Below are 21558 nucleotides of genomic sequence, written 5' to 3' on the forward strand. Positions count from 1 at the left end.
ATGTTGGCCAGGCTAGCCTCGAACTCCTGACCTCGAGTGTTCCACCAGCCTTAGCCTCCCAAAATGCTGGGATTACAGGTGTGAGCCACTGCGCCTGGCCCTCCTTCAGCACTTTAAATATGTCGTGCCACTCTCTCCTGGCCTATGAAGCTTCCACTGAGAGTCTATAGCCAGATGTATTGGAGTTCCTTTGTATATTATTATTTAATTTCTCTTGCTGCATTTTGGATCCTTTCTTTATCCTTGACCTTCAGGAATTTGATTATTAGATGCCTTGAGGTAACCTTCTTGTTGTTAAATCTGCTTGGTATTCTATAACCTTCTTGTACTTGAATATTGATATTTTCCTCTAGGTTTGGGACATTCTGTTTTGTTAATTATTTGAATAAACTTTCTACCCTAATCTCTCTCTCTACTTCCTCTTTAAGGCCAATAACTTAGTTTTGCCCCTTTGGGCCTATTTTCTAGTTCTTGTGAGCATGCTTCATTGTTTTTTATTTTTTTTCTTTTGTTTCCTCTGACTGTATTTTCAAATAGCCTGTCTTCAGGCTCACTAATTCTTTCTTCTGCTTGATAAATTCTGCTGTTAAGAGTCTCTGATGCATTCTTCCACATGTCAATTGCATTTTTCAGCTCCAGAATTTCTGCTTGACTCTTTCCAATTATGTTAACTTCTTTGTTAAACTTATCTGATAGGATTGTGAATTTGTTCTCTGTGTTATCTTGGATTTAGTTGAGCTTCCTCAACATGGCTCTTCTGAATTCTCTGTCTAAAAGGTCACACATCTCTGTCTCCGGGATTAATCTCTAGTGTCTTATTTAGTTCATTTGGTAAAGTCATGTTTTCCTGGATGATCTTGATGCTTGTGAATGTTCACTGATGTCGGCGCATTGAAGAGTGAGGTATGTATTGTAGTCTTCACAGTCTGGGCTTATTTGTACCCATCCTTCTTCAGAAGGCTTTCCAGGTATTTGAAGGGTCTTGGGTGCTGTGGTCCAAGTCTTTGGTCACTGCAGTCATATCTGCTTTAGTGGGCAGTCCACACTCAGTAATGCTATGGCTCTTGCAGACTGGTTGAGGTACCACCTTGGTGGTCTTGGGTAAGATCTGGGAGAATTCCCTGGATTACTAGGCAGAGATTCTTTTTTTTTTTTTTTTTTTTTGAGACGGAGTCTTGCTCTGCCGCCCAGGTTGGAGTACAGTGGCCGGATCTCAGCTCACTGCAAGCTCCGCCTCCCAGGTTTATGCCATTCTCCTGCCTCAGTCTCCCGAGTAGCTGGGACTACAGGCGCCCGCCACCTCGCCCGGCTAGTTTTTTGTATTTTTAGTAGAGACGGGGTTTCACCGTGTTAGCCAGGATGGTCTCGATCTCCTGACCTCGTGATCCGCCCGTCTCGGCCTCCCAAAGTGCTGGGATTACAGGCTTGAGCCACCGCGCCCGGCCTAGGCAGAGATTCTTGTTCTTTTCTCTTACCTTCCTCCAAAAAAATGGAGTCTTTTTCTCTGTGCTGAGTTTCCTGGAGATGGGGGAGGTGTGATACAAGCACCCCTCTGGCCACCACCACTGGGGCTGTGCTGGGTCAGACTCAAAGCCAGCACAGCACTGGGTCTTGCCCAAGGCCCACAGTGACCACTGCCTGGCTACTGCCTCTGTTCCTCAAAGCCCAAGAGCTCTACAATCAGAATACGGCAAATCCAGCAAGGCTTGTGTTCTTCCCTTCAAGGTGGCGAGTTCCCCTCGGCCCCAGGTGGATGCTATCCAAGAGCCAGGGCTTGAAGTTGGGAACCTGAGGAATCTACCTGGTATTCTATTCTACTGCAGCTGAGGTAGTAACCAAGCCACAGAACAAAGTCCTTCTCACTCTTCCCTTCCCTTTCCTCAAGCAGAGGAGTCTCTCCCCATGGCTGCCGCCTCCCCAGACCCATGGCAAGTGCTGCCTGGCTACCACCAATGTTCACTCAAGGCCCAAGGGTTCTTTTTTTTTTTTTTTTTTTGTGAGATGGAGTCTTGCTGTGTCGCCTAGGCTGGAGTGTAGCGACGTGATCTCAGCTCACTGCAGCCTCTGCCTCCCAGGTTCAAGCAATTCTCCTGCCTCAGCCTCCCAAGTAGCTGGGACTACAGGCTTGCATCACCACACCCAGCTAATTTTTGTATTTTTAGTAGAGACGGGGTTTCACCATGTTGGCCAGGCTAGTCTTGAACTCCTGACCTCAGGCGATCTGCCCGCCTCGGCCTCCCAAAGTGCTGGAATTACAGGCGTGAGCCACCACGCCCAGCCGGCCCAAGGGTTCTTTAGGTAGCTTGTGGTGAATGCTGCCAGTCCTGAGTCTCTCCTTTCAGTTCAGTGGGTTCCCCTCTGGCCCAAGGCAGGTCCGTAAGTGCCACCCAGGAACCAAGGCCTGGAATTGGGTGCCTAGAAGCACCTACTTGGTGCTCTATCCTACTGTGACTGAGCTGGTACTTAAGCGTCAAGACAAAGTCACTTTTACATTTCCCTCTCCTTTCCTGAAGCAGAAGGGGCCTCTCCCTGTGGCTACCACAGTTGGGAATGAGCTGGGTCTCACCTGAAGCCAGAATGGCTCCGAGTCTCCCCGCAGGCCTGTGATGAGACCTGTCTGGCTACCACTGCTGATTACTCAGGGTCTAAGGGCTCTATAGCCAGCAGGTGATGAATTCTGCCAGAACTGAGTCCTTCCATTCAAGGTAGTGGGTTCCCTTCTGGCCCAGGGTGTGTCTAGAAATGTTGTCTGGGGACTAGGGCCTGGAATGGGGTCCTCAGTACTCTGCCTGGTGTCCTCTGGACTGTGGCTGAGCTGAAATCCATGTTGCAAGACTAACACTTTACTCTCCCCTCTCCTCAAGCAGGGGGAAGGATCCGTCTTGAATCTGTGAGCTGTGCTGCTGGGGATGGGGGAGGGGTGATGGAAGTGCTACCTTGGCTGCCCCAGCTGGTGTCTCACTAGGTCATGTGCATCCCAAGTTCGCTGACTCCCAGCCCTGCACAGCAGGAGGACTTGCCCAGGAATTGCAGTCCCTGTGGCCTGCACTGCAAGTTTATTTAGGACCCCAGGGCACTTTAGCCTGGGGTGGCAGGGTTTGCTGGAGCTCAGGTTCCTACCACTGGGATAGATGATTTGCCTCTGCCTAGGGCTGGTCTCAATGCTCCCCTGTGGACACCAGCAGAGTTCTGCCCCTTGTTTCTTTTTGCTGTGACAGGGCAGCAATGAGTGCCAATGCAAAGTCCCATAATTACTGCTCTGTCCTCCCCCAAGCACAGATCCTTTGCACCAAGCAGCTGCTGCCAGCGGATGGGGGTGGGTGGTGTAAATGATTCAAGAATGTCTTTATTACCCTTTTCAGTGCCTCTTTCCTTAACATGATGTGATTTCCTTAACATATGATTGCTCATCTGATTTTTGGTTCTTAGGAAGGTACTTTTTTGTGTGGATAGTTGTTCACTTTGGTGTTCCTGCCAACGGGATGATCACTGGAAGCTTCTTTTTGGCCACCTTGCTGCAAGGTTCATTTTGTGAGTACATTTTTACGCACTTAAGAATGCCTCAGAGATCATGATGATGATGACGGTAGTGATGTCATTGCTCTGTGCAGCAGTGCCCAACATTGACTGAACATTCCATTCACTGTGCCCAGCCACTGGACATACGTGTTATTCTTGTCAGCCCTCACAGCTAGCCTAAATGGCAGCAGACACCACTATTATACCCATTGCACAGATTAAGGAGATTTATGGGAGGAAGCTTGATTTGGGTCACTTAATTTGTAAATGTCAGAGCCACACCTAGAGGTCTGTCTGACTCTGAAGATGATTTTTCTTTTTTTGAGGCGGAGTCTCGCTCTGCCACCCAGGCTGGAGTGCAGTGGCGCAATCTCGGCTCACTGCAAGCTCCGCCTCCCAGGTTCATGCCATTCTCCTGCCTCAGCCTCCCGAGTAGCTGGGACTACAGGCGCCCGCAACCACATCTGGTTAATTTTTTGTATTTTCAGTAGAGACGGGGTTTCACCGTGTTAGCCAGGATGGTCTCAGTCTCCTGACCTCGTGATCCGCCCACCTCGGCCTCCCAAAGCGCTGGGATTATAGGCGTGAGCCACTGTGCCCTGCCGAAGATGATGTTCTTAAACCTTCCCCTGGCTTTTCAATGTGTTTATGCTAAGCATTCCTAACATTTTACTCTTCCAGGCTCACCCATTCCTTTAATAACATAATAATAATGATAATATCTCGAAACCACATTCTATATATTTGCCGGAAATCTATTTCCCTAACAAAGATTTATCAAGCTCTTGGGGAATGCTGAATTACTGTGACTCCTTGTATAAATGGCTGTTCCCAGTTGCTTCGTGGATTGGTCTTGCCTTCTCATAACTTTTCTCCAGGTGGTGGATTACCCTAAATGCTCCTAACACTGCATCTTTTCAATGTGTGCCCAGCTTCACTCTTCCCTCTCACCTTCATGACTCTGCTATACACAGAGGTGAGTATCAACCTTTCAACCTGTGGTGAGTCATTTATTTCAGCTTTGCTGAAGGCTTAGGTGGAGCAGGAAGAGATTCCTGAATGGCACAGGAGGGCTTGAAATGGGCTACCAGGCTGCTCTGCTGTGAAGCCTAGTGATGAGACAGTATAGTGGGATGCATTCAAGAATAGAGGCTGCCAGGCTCCTGGAATAAAGCCTGTTCTTGGTAATGAGACCATACTGGTCATTCACAGCTGGCCTCTCTTCTGACTGGTTAGAGCTCATACTGGTGTCTGTTCTGATTGGTCAGGTTTTTTGTCTTTTTTCTGTGTGTATGTGTGTGTATCTATTCTGTTTCCTAGCAACATCTTGCTAGTTTTAAATGTTTTGAATATTGCTGTCTTACTCAGCATGTAAATTTTAGAACATTGCTTAAACATTTTTGTACTTGAGTTTCCTTATCTTGCTGCCAGAGGCCAGGAGGCCCTATGGGATTGGAGTAGAAGAGGCTACTAATTTGGTGACTGGCATAGAAGGATGGATGGGAGGCAGCATAGGAAATGAGACAGCCCTGTACATTGCTGCTGCAATAGACGATCAGCCATATAACCCAAGGCCAATCCAGTGGGACTGGGCCCTGGATGACACCAATAAAAAAATCCTAAACGCACATGACTGTTTGCTGACAACTACAATTTCATGAGGGTAGAATCCATGTGTAGTTACTGCTATAAAAACTCACACTCCTTGTGTTACAGCTCTTCTAGAATTTGTCTAGCAGGCTTTCCTGTTTTTACCAGAAAGCCCTCCCAAAATTCTTTATAAATAAATAAATAAATTGCGCTCCTTATAGAGAAACAGCTTACTGTCACCTGTCCCGAGTGAGTGAGTTTCAGATGAATGAGTATCAGAGGGGTCTCTGGAAATAAAATACCGGGAGATTTCCTGGGAAATTGACAGAATTATTAAAAGCTGCTGCTTTAAGACCAACCTCACCTCAGAAAAAGTACTCACAGTAAATTTAAATACATAAAAAATATAAATTATTTTGTTGTAAAAAAAATCATACAAAGGCTAACCACAAACTAAAAATATTATGTTATAAAATACAGCAGAGAGAGGGTTTGATCTTTTTAATACATAACTAATACTAGTTAGTAATGTTTGAAGGAGAGGCAGTAGTAATATAGAGAAAGTATTATCTTTGGACCCTAACTTTTTTTTTTTTTTAAGAGACAAGGCCTTGCTCTGCTACCCAGGCTGGAGTGCAGTGGTGCAATTGAACTCCTGGACTCAAGCAATGCCTCAGCCTCCCAAATAGGATTAACGGCATGTGCCACCACACTTGGCCCATTTTCTACATTTTTTGTAGAGATGGGGGTCTCACTATGTTGCCCAGGCTAATCTCTGACTGTTGGCCTCAAGTGATCCTCCCATCTCAGTCTCCCAAAATGCTAGGATTACAGGCGTGAACCACCATGCCTGGCCTGGACCCTAACGTTTAAAATAACTGAAGAACATGAATAGACAAAACCTAGAGTAAAATTACTAAAACATTTTTGGAAAAAATGGTCTGCATCATTGATGACTAAATACATTTAAATTTTAAAACAAATTTACCTGTCAAATCATGTATTCATTTATGCAAAAAGAAAGTTGAAAGAATTGATTAAAGAACTGCAGCATTAACAAGGAGTGAAGTGGGAAGCCACTGAGGGTTTTTGAGAGACGACGGTGTCATCTAATGCATTGGTTTGCTCTGGCTGCCATAACAAAATACCACATGCTAGGTGGCTTAAACAACAGATATTTATTTTTTCATGGTTCTGAAATCAAGGTTTCAGAAGGGTCCATTTCTTCTGAGGCCTCTCTCTTTGACTTGCAGACTTTATGTACTTTGTGCAAGACACTATTCAGACCCTGGGGCATCTACAGTGAAAAAGCAGACACAAATCCCACCCTCTTGGAAAAGTCATTCTAGTGCAAGAGGCAGACAGTGAAAAATAAATAGTAAAATACATTGTATTTTAGATGGATGATAAGTGCTAAAAAAAAATAATAATAATAATAACCAGCCTGGGCAACATAGTGAAACCCCATCTCTACAAAAAGAATTAGCTGGCCATGGTGGCACAGGCCTGTAGTCTCAGCTACTTGGGGGCTGAGGTGGGAAGATCACTTGAGCCCAAAAGGTCAAGGCTGCAGCTAGCCATGATTGTGCCACTGGGCACAATCCAGCCTGGGCAACAAAGTGAGATCTTGCCAAAAAAAAAAAAAAAAAGCCAGAGAGAGGAAGGCATTAGGGTTGGGGAGCGGGGGTGCTCTTTTACATAGGGTGCCCAGGAATGAGTGAGTGCCTGAAAGAGGTGAGAGAGTGAGCCAGGTGGGTATTTGGGAAAAGGGCTTCTCAGCAGAGATGCCAGCGCAAAGGCCCTGAGGCAAACATGTGGAGGTTGTGTAAACCAAAAAGTATCAGACAGGTCTCAGTCCATTTAGAGATTTATTTTGCCAGGATTAAGGACATGCCTGAAAAAAAGGAACACAAAATTGCAGGCACAGTCTGTGCTCCATGCCTTTTTCCAGAGATGATTTTGAGGGCTTCATATTTAAAGGGGAAAAGTAGCTTGGAGGGGAAAGAGGATGGGTATGGTCACGTTACTGAATCCACCTGTTGCAAGAGAAAAGGAGCAGGGCAGGGGAATGGCCAATTGTGTATTCATCTCACCCTCAGTAAGTTGGCACTTCAAGGTAAAGTGAGCAGACCTGTGGAGATACCTGGCGTTTTATCTGTTGCTATCTGCTTAGGAACAACAGGAAAGGCAGCTTCTCGCATGATTCAACTTTCAGTTTAATTTTTTCCTTTGGTAGAATGAGTTGGCGTCCTAAGTTTTATTTTCCTTTCACAGTTGCATGGCTAGAACCGAATGATCCAGAGCAGCAGGAGATAAGGTTAGGGGAAGGGAGTGGGGCTAGATGGCCTAGCACCCTAAAGGTCATTCAACTTTAACTTTGAAGAACTTATTAAAGAACTTTAAGTTTAGCAAGGAATAAAATGGGAAGCCACTGAGGGTTTTTGAGAGAGGATGGTGTAATCTAATGTATTAGTTTGCTCTGGCTGCCGTAACAAAATAGCACATACTGGGTGGCTTAAACAACAGAAATGTATTTTCTTGCAGTTCTGAAGTCTAAGATGAAGGTGTCAGAAGGGTCCATTTCTTCTGAGGCCTCTCTCTTTGACCTGCAGACTCTATTTGCCTCCTTGCTCTGCCCTCTAATGGCCTTTCCTGAGTGCACACGAATCCCTGGTGTCCCTTCGTCTTCTTGTAAGTCCTATTGGATTAGGGCCCAACTGCTTGGACCTCATTTAATTTTTTTTCTTTTCTTTTCTTTTTTTTTTTTTTGAGACAGAATCTTACTCTGTCACCCAGACTGGAGTGCAGTGGCACGATCTTGGCTCATTGCTACTTCCGCCTCCAGGGTTTAAGCGATTCTCCTGCCTCAGCCTGCTGAGTAGCTGGGACTATAGGTGTCCGCCACCACATCCGGCTATTTTATTTTTTTCATTTTTTTTTTATTTTTAGTAGAGACAGGGTTTCGCCATGTTGGCCAGGCTGGTCTCAAACTCCTCACCTCAAGTGATCCGACTGCCTCTGCCTCCCAAAGTGCTTACAGGCATGAGCCGATGCCAGGCCTTCATTTAATCTTAATTACCTCTTTAAAGTTCTTATCTCCAGCTATAGTCACATTCTGAGGTACTGGGAGTTAGGGCTTCAACATATGAATTTGGGGGAGGGGGTCACAATTTGGTCTCTAACACCTGGTTTATCTTTAACAGCATCTCTGGGTTGAGAATAGATTCTAGGATTGCAACAGCAGAAGCCAGGAGACTAGTAACCCTGTAAAGACTTCCAGGTAACAAGCAGCTGAAGGAAGCCTCCAGCCAACAGATAGCAAGGAACTGAGGTCCTCAGTCCGACAACCAAAAGGCGGGTGAGCTTGGAGTAGCTCCTCTTCTAACTGAGTCTTCAAATTAGACCACGACCCATGGTGACTACAGCCTCCTGAGAGCTCAAAAATCAGAGGCATCCACGCAAGCTGTGCCTGACCCACAGAAATTGTAAGGTGATAAATGTTTGTTGATTTAAGCTGCTAAGTTTTAGGGTAATTTGTTACTCAGCAATAGAGAACTAACATCACCCAGAACCCAAAATAGTGCTCTGTAAATATTGGTTGAATAAATGAGTGAATAACAAATGCATAGAGATACGCAGAGGAAAAAAGAAAGAAGATACCCAAAATCATTGATAGTGATTCTCTCTGGATAGATTCGTAGGCACATGACCAATTATTTTTAAGTGTTTATCATTCCCAAACATGGTTACAGCTTCATATTGTGAAATATAACAGAGACATAAAATGGCATAAATGAAGAACCTAATGGAATATTACAAAATCAACACCTACGTAACCACCATCCGGGTCAAAGAGTAGAATATTGCCTGCACCCCAGAATTATGAGACTTTTTATAAAAACACTTTCTTCATATTCTATGCTTCCAAACCCAGGTTTTATCTTTCTATTAATTACTTTTTTTTTCATTTTTTTATTGTGCTAAAATATATATTGCATAAAATTTACCATTTTAACCTTTTTTTTTTTTTTTTTTTTTTTTTTTAAGATGCTGTCTTGCTCTGTTGCCCAGCTGGAGTGCAACGGTGTAATCTTGGCTAACTACAAGCTCCACCTCCCGGGTTCAAGCAATTCTCCTGCCTCAGCCTCCCAAGTAGCTGGGATTGCAGGTGTGTGCCACACACCTAGTTAATTTTTGTATTTTTAGTAGAGACAGGATTTCACCATGTTGGCCAGGCTGGTCTCAAACTCCTGACCTCAGGTGATCTGCCTGCCTCGGCTTCCCAAAGTACTGGGATTATAGACATGAGCCACTATGTCCGGCCCATTTTAACCCTTTTTTTTTTTTTTTTTTTTGAGATGGAGTTACCCTCCGTGGCCCAGGCTGAAGTGCAGTGGCATGATCTTGGCTCAGTACAACCTCTGCCTCCTGTGTTCAAGCGATTCTCCTGCGTCAGCCTCCCAAGTAGCTGAGATTACAGGCCTGCACCACCACTCCCAGCTAAATTTTTTTTTTTTTTGTATTTTTAGTAGAGACGGGGTTTCTCCATGTTGGCCAGGCTGGTCTCGAACCCCTGACCTCAGGTGGTCCGCCCACCTCAGCCTCCCAAAGTGCTGAGATTACAGGCGTGAGCCACCACACCTGGCCCATTTTAACCATTTTTAAGGGTACAATTCAGTGGCATTAGGTACATTCACATGGTTGTGCAACTGTCACCACCATCCATCTCCAGAACTGTTTTCATCTTCTCAAGCTGAAACTCTGCACCCATTAAGCAATAACTCCCCATCCTCCATTCCCCCAAACCCCAGCAACAACCATTTTACTTTCTGTCTCTGTGAAGTTTACTCTAGGTACCATACATAAGTGGAGTCATGCAGTATTTATCCTTTCAATGAATTACCTCTTAAATTTAAAAAAGAAAAAAAAAAACCATTAGTATTTTAAAAATAAGATTAAACTAATGAGAACCAGCTCAGCCTTGTTAAATCCCATGATGCTCAACAATAAACCGTTCAGACGTGATTTAAGCAGCACACTGGATGTCTCAACATGACAAGACTTAGCAATGTCTTGGCAAAGACCGACTTTTTTACATCTTAGCATTCCCAAGTTTCCTCAAACCAGTTTGGGTGGGAGTAGAGCAGAAGCTAGAGAACAGGAGGAAGGTTTAGGGATGTCAAAACATTGTGCCCGCCACCTCACCCGACTAGCCTTTGCCCTGGAAATGTTTATAGCAGAACAAGAACAACAGTGAAACTGCTAATGATTAATTATACCAGCTGTCATCTATTAAACACCTTCTGTGTGCTAGGTCCCATTTAAAGTCCATTACGTGTATTATCTCATTCAATCCTCATAGCAGCGCTATGAGTTAGATATAACTATTACCCTCATTGGGCAGATGGGGAAATTGAGGCATGGGGAAGTTGGATAACTTTCTCAAGTTCACCCAGAGAGTGGGAAGGCAAGATGATTTGAACCCTTGGTGGTCTGGTTTATTGCCCATGTTCCTCACCAGTAGTTCTCAAACCTGAGTACATGTCAGAATCCCAGGAGGGCCGGTGAAAAACCTCTCTTCCGGGGTCTCTGATTCAGTGGTCTGGGGTGGAGCCCCAGAATGTGCAGCAGGGCATCCTAGCTATGCCGATGCTGCTGGTCCGGGGACCACACATTCAAAACCACTGCTCCCGACAAACTTAAAGATAACTACTATGTCTTGAGGACCTACTGCAAATCAAGAACAGAAGGACTCTGAGAGAGGTTGCTTCCATTTTGCAACTGAGGATTTGAGAATTAACAAGACTGAGGACTCGTTCAAGTTCACAGCCTGTATTCCAGGCCAGCTTCCTGAGTGCCAAAGCCCGTCTCTTGCACCCCACTGCCACACTGATAGAACGAGACCAGGTGCTCTAGGCAGGGTAGTAACAGGCCACCTCTTTAAAGCAATGTTCAGTAAATATTTGTTGTTATTTTAGTGGAGGCAAGAGAAATTGAATTTCTGTTAACAAAATTATATATCTCACACATATATCTTTATGTTCAAAAATAGAATGAGTGGGGGGCAGGAATGCTTGAGCCCAGTAGTTTGAGGCCAGTCTGGGCAACATAGCGAGACCCTGTCTGTTATAAAAAGAAAATAGAACTAATCACCAGCACTCAACATAGCCTAAGTTTTTAGCCTCTGTAGCAGTGTCTTTTGCTTTATTTTATTTCTGTCACTCATAGTTGAGTAGCATTTGGCCATTCACAGTCATTAAGTTTCAAAGTTTTGTTCAACATTTACTAAGTTTGCTTTGTCCTTTCTGATTCTGATGTTGGCGTAATAGCTCCTTGACTTTTTTTTTTTCTTCTTCTTTCTTTTAAACAGATTCTCTGCCTCCCAGGCTTGAGTGTAGTGGCGCGATCTCGGCTCATTGCAATGTCTGCCTCCCGGGTTCAAGAAATTCTCATGCCTCAGCCTCCCAAGAAGCTGGAATTACAGGCGCCCACCACCACGCCCAGCTAATTTTTGTATTTTTTGTAAAGGCGGAGGTTTGCCATGTTGGCCAGGCAGGTCTCAAACTCCGGGCCTCAAGCAATCTGCCCACCTCAGCTTCCCAAAGTGCTGGGATTACAGGCGTGAGCCACTGCACTGGCCAACATCTCCTTGATTTCTAAAGTTCTTTTTCTGCCTTCTGTGCTGTTTTACAATTTATCAAACCAGACAAATTCTGAGAAAAACCAGTAAAGGATTTAAGTTTGAGACTTTCAGCCAGCTCTAGGAACCGACCGTATGTTACTGTTGGCCGCTTGACCTCAGAGTTGATGATGGGGCCTGCTACTTGCAGCATACATGGACCTAGAGAAGAGTTTTTACTCCCCATTCAAGGTTGATGTCTACTTTGGCAAGATGGGGACAAATTTGTATTTGTCCTGTTACATAAAGAGTCAGGTACAGATACCTGAATTAAATGATCCCCTATTTTCTGCTTTTTTTTTTTTTTTTTCAGTGTTGTTGCGGTCCATTCTGTTGCTACCCATCCAAAGTCTTCCTTGCCTACAGAGCCCTGCTGTTATTTAGGCATTGGGAGTGCAGCAATGTGGTAAGGCAAAGCAGAACCCTTAATCAATTTGATTGTTCTCAAGCGAGTCATGGTAGTCTACACCTTTGTCAGTGATTGATCTAGGAGTGCACATGTGACCAAACTCTGGCCAATGAGATACAGAAGGAATACTACTGGGGCCTCTGGGGAAGATTTTGCGCCCTGATAAAAGTAACAGAAGTTTAATCTACTTCTTAATTCTTCCTTATTGCTGATCTTTTTTTTAATAGCACTGGTTTCTTTTGCAGAACATTGTTCAGGATACTATAAGTTACTACCTAATTCTTCTAGAAAGGATTGAAATAAACGTTAGAACTGTCCCCATGAAAAGAAAAAACTCCTGTAACCTTTAACCCTATAGCAGTTGCCCAAGATGGGGCCAGAATTGGAATGCTCAGAGTCCATTCTTGGGGACAAGAACACCTGGATATCAGCCATCTCTCTCCTACGAGCTGGTCTCTGGACCTTGGCCCAGTTATCTAATGTGAGAATCTCAATTGCTATATGTTCTACAGCTATATCACCTACGAAGGCTCAGATAGTCTTACAGCTTAAATTACTTCCTGCAAAACCACCCATTCAGAATTCAATATAGCTGGTGCAGAACAAGACAAATCCCTTTCTGTAGGTAGGGATTTTCTGGGTTACAGGGACACCTGTGGGCTGTATCTGAGCCTTTGCAACTGTCCAATTATTACCAGTCATGTACCACTTATTAATTGAATTAATTAACAAAAACATGGATGATAGCATCGACTTTGGTCTGGAATTCATTTCAACCTGGCCCAAGACTCTCAGGGGTAGAGACAGAGAGCCCTGCTTCAAATCTCCAAGATCAGAAACCAAGGCCATTTACTCACTTTGGGTTTATGTATCAACCTTTGAACCTTGGGGCCTGCAAGAATAGTCACTATTCTGTAAATGACTAAACCCAGAAGGCTCTAACCATAGTCTTTGGGCCAGAGACGGAGTGAAGAAAACCCTTCTTTGGTTTGTAGCCAGAAAGGGGACCCTCCCACCGCCCAGCCAGTATTTGTCAAAATGCTTTTTTTCAGACCCAAAGAAGAATCAGGCTTTCATTCTTTCTATGAAAATATTGAATTGTTTTACAGTTCACCTTTCTGAATTACACCATTCTCTTCTTCCTGACTAGAGTTTCTCAATTTTTTAAAAACTCAAGTCCCCTTCAAAGCTTTCTCACACTAAAGTCTATATATTCCTACCAGTCAAGATTGCTGCAGCTTCATTTGCTGCAGTTTGGTTAATGTAGAATTTATTTTTTGAATCAAAGGCACTTCTCTGGTCTGCTGGGTCCCCTAGACATAGTGACCCTTCCATGGTTTGAGAATGTGTGTTCTAGTCCTGAATAATCCTAATCTTTGCACTTTCAACCTGTGGTGCGTCATTTATTTCTAAATGCAATTAAGGTACAAACTGTGTAAAGCGAGAATTTTATTTTATTTGAGTTTCCGTAATCTGGATAAGGAAACGTAAAAAGAAATGAGATCTTCTATTTCATCTCTCATAACTCCCATATTTACTTATTTTATTTTATTTTATTATCTATATATATTTTTCGAGACAGAGTCTCAGTCTGTCACCCAGCCTGGAGTGCCGTGGCATGATCTCAGCTCACCTCAACCTCCACCTCCTGGGTTCAAGCAATTCTCCTGCCTCAACCTCCCAAGTAACTGGGATTACAGGTGCCCACCACCATGCCCAGCTAATTTTTTGTACTTTTAGTGGAGATGGGGTTTCACCATGTTGTCCAGACTCGTTGCAAACTCCTGACCTCAGGTGATTCACTCGCCTCGGCCTCCCAAAGTGCTAGGATTACAGGCGTGAGCCACCAGGCCCAGCCTACTTATTTTATTATTATTACTTCACTCCCTGTAATTGATATGAATTGTTGGCTACATAATTGGTGTCCATTTTGCTTTTAGTATACTTTCTCTTAGATCACTAAAATTTTATAGCTTGTTACAAGTTCTATAAATTTTTCTTTTTTCTTTTTTCTTTTTTTTTGAGACAGGGTTTCCCTCTGTCACTCAATGCTGGAGTGCAGTGGCACAAGCATGGCTCATTGCAGCATCATGCTCCCCAGACTTAGGGGATCCTCCCACCTCAGCATCCCAGGTGGCTGGGACTACAGGCACGTGCCATCACGTCCCGCTGATTTTTGGTCTTTTTTTTTTTTTTTTTTTTTTTGAGATGGAGTCTCGCTCTGTCGCCCAGACTGGAGTGCAGTGGCCCGATCTCGGCTCACTGCAAGCTCCTCCTCCCGGGTTCACGCCATTCTCCACACCGGGCTAATTTTTCTTTTTTTTTTTTTTTTGTACTTTTAGTAGAGATGGGGTTTCACCATGTTAGCCAGGATGATCTTGAACTCCTGACCTCATGATCCGCCCACCTCGGTTTCCCAAAGTGTTGGGATTACAGGCGTGAGCCACCACGCCCGGCCTTTGTATTTTTTGTAGAGACAGGGTTTTGCCATGTTGCCCAGACTGGTCTCACACCCCTGGGCTCAAGCAATCCACCCACCTCGGCCTCTCAAATTGCTGGAATTGCAGGTATGAGCCACCGTGCCTGACCTTAAATTTGCAGGGGTATTCAAGTTAAAATGAGGTCATGCTGCATTAGGGTGGGCCTTATTCAATCCTAATTAGGATTATTCAGGACTAGAACACACATTCTCAAATCAGGGAAGAGGCACTACGTCTAGGGGACCCAGCAGACCAGAGAAGCACCTTCAGTTGAAAAAGTAACATTCCACATGGCGATTGCTTTCATTAACCAAACTGTAGGAAATGAAGCTTAGTCAATCTTGACTGGTAGAAATATACAGACTTATGAGAAGAGAGAGATTTGAACACATAGAGAAATACACACAGGGAAACCCCATGTGGAGACAGAGGCAGAGATTAGAATGTGGAGGAACACCAAGGATTTCAGGCGTCCCCTGGAAGCTGGAAAAGGCAAGGAGGGATTCTCCCCTAGAACCTTTAGAGAGAACACGTCCCTCCCAACAACTTCATTTTGGATTTCTAGCCTCTAGAACTGTGCAGCAATATGTTTCAGTTGTTTCGAGCCACTTTGTTTGTGGTACTTGGTTGCTGCAGCCTTTGGATAATGTCCACCGTGATGATGGAATGTGAAGATAAATAAGACACAATTCCTGTCATCACAGTGGCCACAATCTACAAAGCACAGCTGTGGACATTTTTAAATTACAGATTTTTAGTGTGTCTTAAGTGTGAATATACAACTCTGTCCACACTTTAGAGACAATGCAAAGGAGGGGGTAACTAACACACTGGAAGTATACAGGAGAAGCTTTGTGGAAAAAGATAATTTTTTTTTTTTTAAAGACAGAGTCTCACTGTCACCCAGGCTGGACTGCAATAACCCAATCTCGGCTCACTGCAACCTCTACCTCTCAGGTTCAAGAGATTCTCCTGCCTCAGCCTCCTGAGTAGCTGGGACTACAGGAGTACGCCACCACGCCCAACTAATTTTTGTATTTTTAGTAGCCTGGGGTTTCGCCATGTTGGCCAGGCTGGTCTCGAACTACTCACCTCAGGTGATCCACCCACCTCGGCCTCCCGAAGTGCTGGAATTATAGGCATGAGCCAACGTGCCTAGTCAAAAGATGAATTTTTCCAATTCTTTAATTTTTTTCTTTTATTATTATTATTTTTTAGAAACAGGGTCTCACTCTGTCACCCAGGCTGGAGTGCAGTAGTGCCGTCATAGCTCACTGTAATCTTGAACTCCAGGGCTCAAGTGATTGGAACTACAGGCATGTGCCACCATGCCCAGCTAACTTTTTAAAATTTTTTTGTAGAGACAAGGTTTCAGTATGTTGCCCAGACTGGTCTTGAACTAGTGGCCTCAAGTGATTCTTCCACCTCAGCCTCCCGAAGTGCCGTGATTACAGGCATGAACCTTTGCCTCATTGTGAACTACCTTTTTATAATGTTTGCTAATTATTCTTGATGAGGTTGTTTACTCTTTTGGATCAGTTTGTAGGAGTGTTTTGAATATTACCAGTATTTATGGTATATTTAAGTCTATCAATTTTCATTTGACTTTTTCGTTGACTTTTTTTTTTTTTTTTAAAGAGACAGGGTCTCACCATGTTGGCCAGGCTGGTCTCAAACTCCTGGCCTCAAATGATCCTCCCACCTCAGCCTCCCAAATTGCTGGGATTACAGGTGTGAGCCACCAGACCCAACTCATCATTTTTAATTATATCTTTTGTCACATGACATTTTGGGGTTTCATGTAGTCAAATATGTCTATCTCTTTTTTTAATAGTGTCTGGTTTCTGGTATTTGATAAGGGAAACTCCTCTGCCTCTTACATGTAGTCTCCTAGATTTTCTCATAGAATTTATATATTATTATTTTGTTTTTTACATTTCAGTTTTGATCTATCTTGAATTAATTTTTATATCTTATATAAAACAGGGGCCTGAAATTATTTTATTTTGTAATAGATAGCCTTTCCTCACTGATTTCAGCTACTCCCATGGCCATATATTAAATTCTCACATGCGCTGTGAGCCATTTCTGGATTCTCTATTTTCTCTATTCATTTCCACTGTTTTTTTCGCTTTTTTTCTTTTCTTTCTTTCTTTTTTATTTTGATGGTGATGGTGAGTCTATTCCTAGCCCAGTCCCAACTTGATTCGCTTACCATGACCTCCAGTTTCCTCTCAAGCAAGAACTCCTCGCAGCCTTCTTTTGCATATTTTTCTAGGCTATTGGCATTTGGTATTCATCTTTCCATATAAACCTCAAGGCTTAGGGCCTCAGGTGAAGGTCCATGTCCAGCTCAGCAGGAGTTGAGTCACATGCCCAGAGAGGCAAGTCAGCTTTGCTTCTCCTTTCTAAACCATTAAACACCGAAGTTCTTATTTCCATACCCCCTTCCATGCTGAAGATGCTGACTGCTCTCGGGGCGCCTCAGACCCTTGCAACAGAACAGGTCTGATTACTTCACCTGAAAGAGGTTGAAGTGTGATTACTCTCTAAGCCAAGAACGTGATTTACACTCCTGGGGTGAACAGGGAGTGAAATACGCAAAGGCATCCTAGAACAGCAGAAAAGAAAACACACACACACATTTTTAATCTCTGCTATATCATATTAAGGAAGTTGGATTTCATCCTGTAGGTATTTAGCCATTTAAAAGTTTTAGGCAAAAGAGTCACAAGATCAGTTTGGCAACGGTGACTAGGATGGAGTCAAGGGGGAGGCAGCTGGAGGCCCAGTTAGGCTGGGGGCTCCAACAGGCCAGGCAAAGAGGATAAAGATCTAGAATAAGGCAATTGTCAGAGACAAAAGTGGACAGATTTGAAAACTTCTTAACAAGTAGAATTGTCAGGATTGGTGAGAGGTTTGATTTTAGGTTAGATAAAAATCTAGGAAGACTACCCGATTTCTAGCCTGGTTGATGGAGGTGACAGTAATACAGCTAAATGACACGGAAAACACAGGAGGAGAAGGAGACCTGGGTGGCAATATAGATAACAAACTTAGTTTGGGATGTGTTGGGTTTGAAGGCCTGTGAGACATTCAAGTAGAGATACTCAGAGAACATGAAGATTCTATTGGGTTTGGAGCTAAGGGGAGTTCAAGATTGGACAAATGGTTTTGAGAACCTTCAGGACATACGTAATCATCAGAGCTGAGGATGCAACACGGGAGGGACACCAATCTTGACCAGAAGAGAAGGAGTCGAAGCCAGCCAGGGGTTCTGAGAACGTGCCACTGAAGAAGCAGAAAGGAGTAACACAGGCCAGGCGCAGTGGTTCCTGCCTATTCCTCCTCGGTGGCAGAGGTGGGTAGAACACCTGAGGTCAAGAATTCGAGACCATCCTGGCCAACATGGTGAAACCCCATCTCTACTAAAAATACAAAAATTAGCCAGACATGGTGGCGGGCACCTGTAATCCCAGCTACTCGGGAGGCTGAGGCAGGAGAATTGCTTGAACCCAAGAGGCGGAGGTTGCAGTGAGCCAAGATCGCATCACTGCACTCCAGCCTGGGTGACAGAGTGAGACTCTGTCTCAGACAAAAAAAAGCGGGGGAAGGGGTAACACAGAAGATAAGACAGAAGTGTTTCAGGAAAGAGAAAGCAGTCAGCTGTGCTGAAGGCAGCAGAGAGGCCTCAGAGGTACCCAGTGGATTTGCAGTTACCAAGTCCGTGGTGAACTTGGTCAGAGCAGTTCCAGTTGACTGTGGAGAAAATAAATCAGGTTTTAAACACAGAGTGACGACAAAGAATGAGGGAATGTGCCAGATGTCTCCCTTTTGTCCCTCCAGATTCACACTAAATGCTTTGCCGCTCTGCTCTCTGTCCTGGACACACAGGCAGCACCAACAGATTCCCATGGCTGTTGAGTTTGGCCAACGGTGAGCCCTAGGAGGAGACTGGAGGGAAGGAGGGTGAGATGGGGATATACATATATCCCCCAACTCCTTCCCTAAGGCGTCTGCCACATTTGCTCAACCAGAGGTCATGACTCTCCTCCTGGGTCCAGGTAACCACTCCTCCCACCTCCTCTCAGGCCTAGAGTGGTAACAGCTCTGCTTTGCTAGGCCTGGGATTTTCTACCACCCCTGGTGTTTCTACGCAACCTGCCCACACCTTCGCAGACAGTCCTTTATTACACCTTTCTCAAATTATCTTCATATGAACACGCCATCTGTATCCTGCTGGAACCCTGAATGATCCAGGAGGGAACCTTGACTGAGAAGAGTAGAGAGACAGAAACACACCAAGGCAAAAGAGGTTTCGTCATGGGGTTTTATTTTTTAAGGGTTGGAGTGGCTTGGATATATTGATAAGCTCATGAAGTTTTAACAGTCAGGTCCTATTTCAAAGGCGTAATCTGAGAGGAAGGAAGAAATAGGTAGAGAGCTCTTTGCTCTCTGGAGTTGGTGATTTGACAAGTGGCCTCACCACAATTGCTTCAGATGTTCTAGAACTTGTGTTTCCAGTTTGTCCAAGACAGTCCATTTGCCAGTTTTGCCCCTGGCTGCATTGGTAAAGCGCTGGTCTGAGCCCTAAGCTGACGGAAAAGGAGATACAGAGGGTAAAGAAGGAGAAAGAACAAAGGTCAGGACTTCAACAAACCCGGACACACCTCAGCACACTGCGGCAGTCAGACAATAAACAAAGTAGCTGGTGTTTCCTTAAACTTCGCAAGGCTCTGGATCGCCCAGCCCTACTCACTTTGCCAGTCTCGACTCTTACGTCCCCTGTGTCACCGATTTGATTTCACTGCTCTGCCTCAGGGGCCTCCTTTCCCTTTCTCCAATGTCAGGAGCCCTGTTCTGCCCTTGAGCCTGAGCTCCTACCTGCAACCTGGCACTTTACGCACCTCTAACCCCGGCCAGCTCCTTCTCATCCTCAGGTCTCATCTGAAACACCACTTTCTCCCCAGGCTGCCCACCCAACCCAGAGCAGTTCCTTGCTTTATCTCCACAGCGCCCTGATTCCTCTTCCATAGTGGCTACCACTTCTTAAAATGCATGGAGGTGAAGAATTTTATTTAGAAAGTCTAATTTTTGGCCAGACGTGGTGGCTCACACCTGTAATCCCAGCACTTTGGGAGGCCAAGGTGGGTGGATCACCTGAGGTTGGGAGTTCAAGACCAGCCTGACCAACATGGAGAAATCCCCTCTCTACTAAAAATACAAAATTAGCTGGGCCTGGTGGCGCATGCCTGTAATCCCAGCTACTTGGGAGGCTGAGGCAGGAGAATTGCTTGAACCCAGCGGGAGGCAGAGGTGGCAGTGAACCAAGATCGTGCCATTACACTCCAGCCTGGGCGACAAGAGTGAAATTCCATCTCAAAAAAAAGAGTCTAATTTTCTTACAAGCCTTTTATGGTTGTTTCTTTTGTTTTGACATCTATGTCTTTTACCTGTCTGAAACTTACTTTTGTATACAGTAGTCTGATTGCCTCAATAGCTATACAACATTTACCTTCCTGCTTTGCTGTAGTATTTTGTATTTTGTGTTTGTATTTTTACCTGCATTGCTTCTCCAGGGAACTCCGTACCAAAGCATGGCTAAGAGCAGTCGAATGAAGCATCTCTTTTATTTCCCCCTTTTTCTGTTTTCTTTTGTGTTGGAAATAGTTTACTTTTCCTCTTATTTCCTTTTTCAATTTAGAAGACACAACTAATATTTCTATACTTTTAAGACCATTCCTTAAATTTTTGGCATCTATTCAAATATGATATATTTTACTGATATTCAAAGTAATTTGTGGTTGGACACGATGGCTCATGCCTGTAATCCCAGCACTTTGGGAGGCTGAGGCAGGCAGGTCACTTGAGGTCAGGAGTTCAAGACCAGCCTGGCCAACATGCCGAAACCCCATCTCTAGGAAAAATGCAAAAATTAGCCAGGAATAGTGGCGGACGCCTGTAATCCCAGCGACTCAGGAGGCTGAGGCAAGAGAATTTCTTGAACCCAAGTGGTGGAGGTTGCAGTGAGCCAAGATTGCGCTACTGTACTCCAGCCTGGGTGACACAGTAAGACCCTATCTCAAAAAAGAAAAAAAAAAGTAATTTGTTATCTAGACAAAGACCTTAGTGTGGTTTAGGTTCCATCTTACCTTCCTCTTCTTAATTTCCACATCATTACGTAGTTTTTGTTCTACCTTATATGAAACATGTCTTTTTATTATTAATAATACTATTACAATAATTACACTATATATGTATATGTGTGTATATATGTGTATATATATAGTGTAATTATTGCAATAGTAGGTATATGTGTGTGTATATATATATTTGAGATGGGGTCTTGCTCTGTCACCCAGGCTGGAGTGCAGTGGCACAATCTCAGCTCATTGCAGCCTCCGCCTCCTGGGTTCAAGCAGTTCTCCCACCTCAACCTCTCGGGTAGCTGGGATTACAGGGGCGTGCCACCATTCCTGGATATCTTTTGCATTTTTAGTAGAGACAAGGTTTCATCATGTTGGCCAGGCTGGTCTCAAACTCCTGACCTCAGGTGATCCACCCGCCTTGGCCTCCCAAAGTTCTGGGATTACAGGCATGAGCCACTGCGCCCTGCCACAAATTATACTTTATTGATGTTTTTCTCATTGTTGCTTTCTCTATTTTTCTTCTTTCCATTAAGTTCACTTTTGTCTTGTTGAAGTTATTTAAATTAAGCGTCAAGGGTGAGGGCAAGGTAAGTATTGTTATTTTTTTGTACGTCTACGTTTTTTCTGCAACTGTGAATAGTTCAGCTGGGTGTTTGAATTTTATGTTAACAGTCACTTTTCTTTGGCATTTTGAAGATGTAACTCCATGTTACTTGGCTTCTGTAGTTGCAG

At 44.2% G+C, this 21558-nt stretch overlaps 1 long non-coding RNA gene and 1 other non-coding gene across 2 annotated transcripts in view; one reads left to right on the forward strand and one right to left on the reverse strand.

Moving 5' to 3' along the window:
- LOC126954671 (uncharacterized) overlaps window positions 1–21558 on the reverse strand; it is a 217549-nt gene that overhangs the window by 87773 nt on the left and 108218 nt on the right. The window lies entirely within an intron of this gene.
- On the forward strand, window positions 5225–5286 carry LOC126955834 (U7 small nuclear RNA). The gene has a single exon (XR_007726122.1). It is a non-coding gene; the product is annotated as a U7 small nuclear RNA (small nuclear RNA).

Source organism: Macaca thibetana, chromosome 5 (genome assembly GCF_024542745.1).
Source record: "Macaca thibetana thibetana isolate TM-01 chromosome 5, ASM2454274v1, whole genome shotgun sequence".
Classification (NCBI taxonomy): domain Eukaryota; kingdom Metazoa; phylum Chordata; class Mammalia; order Primates; family Cercopithecidae; genus Macaca; species Macaca thibetana.